The sequence below is a fragment of the Bos grunniens genome, chromosome 23 (assembly GCF_055505025.1).
Source record: "Bos grunniens cultivar Pamir isolate PY7600 chromosome 23, Bosgru_T2T1.0, whole genome shotgun sequence".
NCBI lineage: Eukaryota > Metazoa > Chordata > Mammalia > Artiodactyla > Bovidae > Bos > Bos grunniens.
In genome coordinates this window covers 5,326,384-5,332,811 of record NC_141187.1, presented here as the reverse complement: position 1 = coordinate 5,332,811, position 6,428 = coordinate 5,326,384, and positions in this window count along the sequence as shown.

Genomic DNA, 6,428 nt, shown 5'->3' with positions numbered 1-6,428 from the left:
AATGAAGGATTTTGAATTGAGGACACTATCTGTTCAAGTGCGTCTAGTGTTATCAGAAGGATCGTTCTAAGTGAAAGAAGTGCAACCGGGAAGGTTAATTTTGATTCCATACTCGATCTGTTTCTGTGACTTTAATCCTTGATTTTTGCCTTTGTCATATACATAATGCCTTGCCCTGGGGAATCCTGCCCCAACTCTGCCTGACCCTTAAGCCAAAGTGCCTGTGTTCACCTGACAGGGAGATACCCTGGCCCTGCCCACGTGTGAAGGACGTTCTTAACTTCCTGGTGCGAAGAATGGTACTGCTGCCACATGCTGCTTGCCAGCGTGGCTCAGAAATTCACATTTTTGGGGGAGCCAGGATCACAGATATCTGTGGCCACTTCACACCACCCGTGAAATGTCAGTAAGGAAGTGAAACTAGCGCACCCCTCTGCCCAAGGCTTGCGGTTCTAGGAGATATTCGCAAGCGTTAAATGATCTTTTCATTTTGTTTCCTTACCCCCCATCTCTGATCCATTAAAGAACCTGGCATCAGGCCCTGACAAGATGGTTATTTTGAGACTTTAGTCTGCCATCTTCTCGGTCAGCCAGCTCTCCAAATAAAGTTGTAATTCCTTGCCTGAACACCTCGTCTCTTGGACTTACCGGCTTATCATGCAGCAAAGCAGAGCGAGTTTGGACTCGGTAACAAAGGGAGGTGGGAATGTCAGAGCCAGAGAGAGATCTGAAGACCCTAAACTGCTGCCTCTGAAGGTGGATGGAGGGGCCACAAGCTCAGTAGCACAGGCGATTCCCAGCAGATGGAAAAGGCAAAGAAGATTTACTCCTAGGGCCCCCAGAAGACATGCAGCCCTGCCAACACCTTGCTTCTAGCCTAGAAAGACTCGTTTTGAACTTCTGACATCTAGGGGCTCCAGACCTAAGAACTTGGGATCTTAAATTTGTGTTCTTTTATGCTTCTGTGTTGGTGGTAATTTGTTGCAGAAGCTCTAGGAAAGCACAGATAGAAACAAGATTACTTGCAACCAGACACATAAAAAGGGAGCTTAAATGGAAACAAGACAGAGTTCACCATTTCTGCATCCATTGGATGTGTATTGTCTAGAGACCAGCTGCTAACCTCAGTGGCTATTTAAACTTAAGCTTCTGAAATAAAATTTTAAATCCACTTTCTCAGTTGTACTAGTCACATGTCAAGAGTTCAACCACTAGAAGTGGCTAATGGATGCTCTGTCGGATAGGATAGTGTTAGCTAAAAAAAAAAAGAAAACGTAACCTAAACATTGAGAATCACATTTTATTCAGTGAACAAATCTGAGGATTTAAGCCCAGGATATAGCATCTTGAATAACTCTTGAGAGATTGTTCTGAAGAGGCAAGAGAGGAGCCAGGATATATAGATGTTTATGCCCCCCAAACCAGGTAGTCAGAACATCAAATGATTACTATTAATTGAAGAATATATATCTCAAGTTAAAGAATTTAGAACTTTTCTGTGTTTGGGGAAATGTAAGAGTCTGAGCTCGCGGCAATCAGTCCTCTGATGCGCACCTCAGCTGGCGGGGCCTCTCTTACCTGTGCTCTCTCACCCTGAGTCTCCTCGGGGGCACCACTTGGGACGAGGCTGCAGCTGAATGATGCGGAATCGTGGGTCTTCTCTGTTTGCATTCTGAGTTCCCCGGAGGGAAGAGGCTCCGTGTGAGGGTTTGGTGGCTGCAATATCCTTTGTTTACTGATAGAGTGGGTGGCATCCTTAGCTCACAGTAGGCATAGAACAATTCCATCATCACAGAAAATTCTTTCAGGCCACCTGGTTTTAGAGACTTAAGAGTGTCATTAATTTCTGTCATTCTCCTGGGATGTGACATGCTTTGGACGCATCATCCCATCCAGGGTGGAGGGGACAGGGCTGGGGCAGATGCAGAAGCTTCTGCTTGACTTTCAGCTACTTGTTAATCACACTCAGCCTTTCACTATCCGTTCTGTCTGCACTTCAGAATGTACTGGGGAGTTTTTAAAAAATACTAATGTCTACCCAAAGCAACTGACTTAGAATCTCTAGGAGGAAGTTTGAATATTAGTATCATTAATGCTCTCTAGATAACACCAACATCCATGCAAGAAGTCTGAAAGGCATCTGAAGGTTTGAGAAGCAGGGAGACTTAGAGAGTAGAAGTGAATTTATCACAGTGCAAACTGTTCCCCATTATAATTTAATAGAACCATTATAGTAATTTTATTTAAATATATGAAATCTGGTATTGGAAAGATCTTTCTTTTTATTCTTATAAAAGTTACTTGGAAACTATTTACAAATATGTAATTGTAGCCAGAAAAACATGTCTGACTAGTTAAGTAAGTTTTATGGCACAAACCTTACCATCCAATGCCAGGGGGTATGTCCAGAACAAATGAAGAAATATGTATTTGTTAATATATTTGTGGATTGACTATTACTAATATTTATAATGTTGTTTTAGAACATTTAAAGTACACCTATAAACATATATTGATAGTATATAGTATGTACATTATTTTTTTTTACTTATAACCTAAATCTGCTTGACGGTTTAGCCCATAAGCACACTTTAGGAGTATACATTAAAAACATAGGTTTTTAACCTTGGCACAGATGTAGCAAATTAATAGAGACTTAAGTCACAGAAGCCAGGAATAATAAACAGCTATCAGCTTTTAAAAGACATGCCATGGGTTTAATAATGAAATGCCAGTGTATTTTTAAAGTACCGTTTCCATAAAAACAAAACTTTCAAAAGTCCTAATGCTAACCCATCAAACAACAGTTCTGCAGAATACAATGGCTCTTTTCCTGGCCAAGATAAAAGCACAAAGATCGTGAGTGAAAAGAATAAACCAGAGAATACAATTCTTGGATTAGTGAGTAGGATCTCATTCCAGGATATGAGCTGCTTTTTTAGAACAATCGTTTGAAAACACGTGTTCCTGGTATATTGATGGGAGTGGCCCAGATCAGAGCCCCTGGGAAGGGAAACACTCGGGACCCTGTGGTGCCACCTTCAATATTTTAATGCTTTCTCTAATTCCTCGTGAGATAAACAACGAAAAGGATAAAGAGCACTGAGAAAGATGTTGCTGGGATTCCTTACAATGGGGATTAAGAAAACTTAGTCTATTCACGAGCGAATTGGACCTTGACAGAGTAATTTTCCTTCAACTGGATCTGTGGTATAGCTCTACATATTTATGAGTTCTATGGTATTTTGAAGACAGCAGTTACTTAATGTGGCTGTAGTTGTATAAATACATACATCATACATATATAAATATATATGTATATCTACACATATATGTACATATATTAATATATTAATCATAATTATAATTAATATATCACTAAAACAGCATTACCTTATATTACTGTTGCATATAATAATATAATCATATTTAATTAATGCAGTTGGAGATTAATTATAATTAACATATACATGTACAGATATGTACATATCTGTATATATACGTATAAGTTTGCCAAAAGTAGAGTGTTTCTAAAAACCTTTGTAAGCAGAAATGGCATAAAGTGGAGAAGCAACTATTATTAATTCATATGAAAAAATGTTTGAGTGTTCCCAGATAACCCACCAATTCATACAAAATAGCACATAAAATGTAAAATAACACTACCATATAGTAAAAGCAGGAATGATATGAAAAGACACAGCCTGTACAAAGTAGAAATAACATACGCTGCGTGATTCCACCCACCCGCATTGGGAGGATGACCAGCACCCTGGGAGGCTGAGTGGCGCTGATGGCAGAGTGTGAGGCTTGCTCCTCGGAGGCTGGGGTGGCGGGAGGTACAGGAGACAGGGTGCAAGAAAGAAAGGAAAACATCACCTTTTAACAGCTCATCATTGTCTGAATCAATCCAGGCAGGCAGGTCGCTAACATGTGCCTGATGTAAAGCTTGAGACTCGGTCTGCCATGGCTGGTGTGGCCGTTATGGATGGCGTGACACAGCACAGAATGCTTCGGTGCCTAGCCCCGGGTGTTTTTCTAGCACACAATTCTTCGCATGCACAAAAAAATTCCTGCAAACCTCCCTGAACATGCACGCCTTTTCAAAACTAGAGTCAGACTGACTTACCTGCAATCCTTGCATCACTGTCAAGCCCAGCAAAATTGCACAGAGTGCTTCCTTTCTGACCCTGGAAGACTTCATTTTCAGGCTGTTCACTATTGCTTTTGATTTCAGTTTGTATCCTTTCCACATACAACTGTATCCACTCTTCCTCTGTCAGATCTTGGCCAAGCGAGGCCAAAATCTCTTCAACATCACCGCCGTTTTTGTTCACACCAAGTGGAGGAACAGCACAATTTTTGACAATCAGAAGACACCTATAATCAAGGTTTTTTTCTCTATGGTATTTTTCAACACAGGAGCTAATGTATCCACTCATGTGGGGGACCCTTAAACAACAGTGGGGGTGGGGGCACCTAACCTGTCCAGTCAAAAGGACGAAAATCCAAGCGAGACTTTATAGCACACCCTTCAGATCCACAGTTTCACATTCTGCAGATTCAACCAACAAGGGATGGTGTAGTATTATAGTAGTATTTACTGAAAAAATCTGCCTGAAAGTGGAGCCCCACAGCTGCTGAAGACTTTACACCCCCGAGCTGTGGTCCACGACAGAAATCACTGCAACGAGAAGCCAAGCACAGCAGCTGGAGAGCAGCCCCTGCTCTCCGCAACCAGAGAAAGCCTGCATGTAGCAATGAAGACCGAGGGCAGCCAAAAATAAAAAAATTAAATGATAGAACAAATAGTGGTCCAGAAGATAATGAAACTTAAGAATCTGACATTAAAAAAACCTGCCCTTAAAAACTAAAGTTTAACAAACATTTATTTGGACTTGTTAAGCATTGGGCTGAATTCTGACTCCACTCCCTTTAAGAAGCAAATTTTAAAAACAGATTAAATGGTAGGTCCAAGGGCAGAGGAATGGTCAGGATTCTGTTAGCATAAAGAAAGGATACTCAGCCTAATGTGACCTCAGGAAGAGTTCTTGGAGGAAATGAAAATTCAACTGAGTGTTGAAAAACAAAGAGTTGCTATAGGCATCATTCTGCTGAGTGAGGATTATTGCTGAGGGTTTGGAGGGGTAGTGAGTTGTGGATAGAGAAAAGAGCAAAAAGAACTAACAGAATTATATTTGTAAGCAAAGAATTATAAAAAAAAACTTTGCAAACTTGAAATGTGGCATATGCTATAAAGGTGACCGGAAATGAAGCTGGAATGAAAGGCCGTGACTAGATGATAAGGACCCTGTGCACTTTGTTTTAGAGACTGAATGTTCTTTGCTCTTGATCATATTTGCATTTTAGATTATTCAGTCTAGCTGTAGCAGGAAAGATTTAAGTGGATCCGAAATGGAAGCAGAAAGATGAGTTAGAAGGTTAACGCAAGCCAGCAATGAAGAGATTGTGAATTAAGATAATGGCAGCAGGGATGAGAACAAGGGGTAAAGGCTGTGGTTATTTAGGTGATCGATAACCAGAAATTGGTGACTGATCAGATAAAGAAGAGTGTGTAGAAGAAAAACACTGGGACTTGTTCCCAGCTTTCTGCGGGGGGTGACTGTTGCTATTTCTGGGTTCCTTTGAGTAAGAACATTTAATGAACAAAAACTTTCAAGTTCAGTTGTATAATTAGTATTGAAGTATCTGTTAGTGATACAGACAGATATATCCAGCATATACTTGATACACGGATCAGAAGCTCAGGAGAGGCATCAAGACACAAAGGAAAGAAAGAGAAAGCTACTTGGAAGGTCTAAGAATATTGGTGGTAATAAAAAACCAAATAATACATATTGCATGAAATTGCCAAGAGAAAAGATCAATAGATAGATACTGTTAGGGCACATCAATTTGATCAGGTTCAATCCCTGGGTCGGGAAGATCTCAGGGAGAAGGAAATGGCAACCCACTCCAGTACTCTTGCCTGGAAAGTCCCATAGATGGAGGAGCCTGGTGGGCTACAGTCCATGGGGTCGCTAAGAGTCAGACACGACTGAGCGACTTCACTTTCACTTTCACTTTCAGGGCACATCAGGCTGCTAACATGCATCTAGAGGAAAGAATGCCCTTGAAGAAAAGAGGAAGAAAGAGTCAGGAAGACAGACAACAAAAATTGGTATCAGGGACACCTACGGAAGAGGGCTTTTCAAGGAGAGATCTGGCAAAAGCACCAGAGAAGTCAGGAAGAGAGCAGAACCCTTATTCATCCATATTAGAAGACTAGGCCCACAGCACATGTCTCTAACTGTTGTGACTGCTAAGCCAAGCTTAGTGAATCTCCATTGGTTTCTCAGGATCAGTCGAGATGGGGTGAGGGAGGTTCAGCTAGTGAAGAGCTGGCATGGACAAAGTGCAGGGTGGAG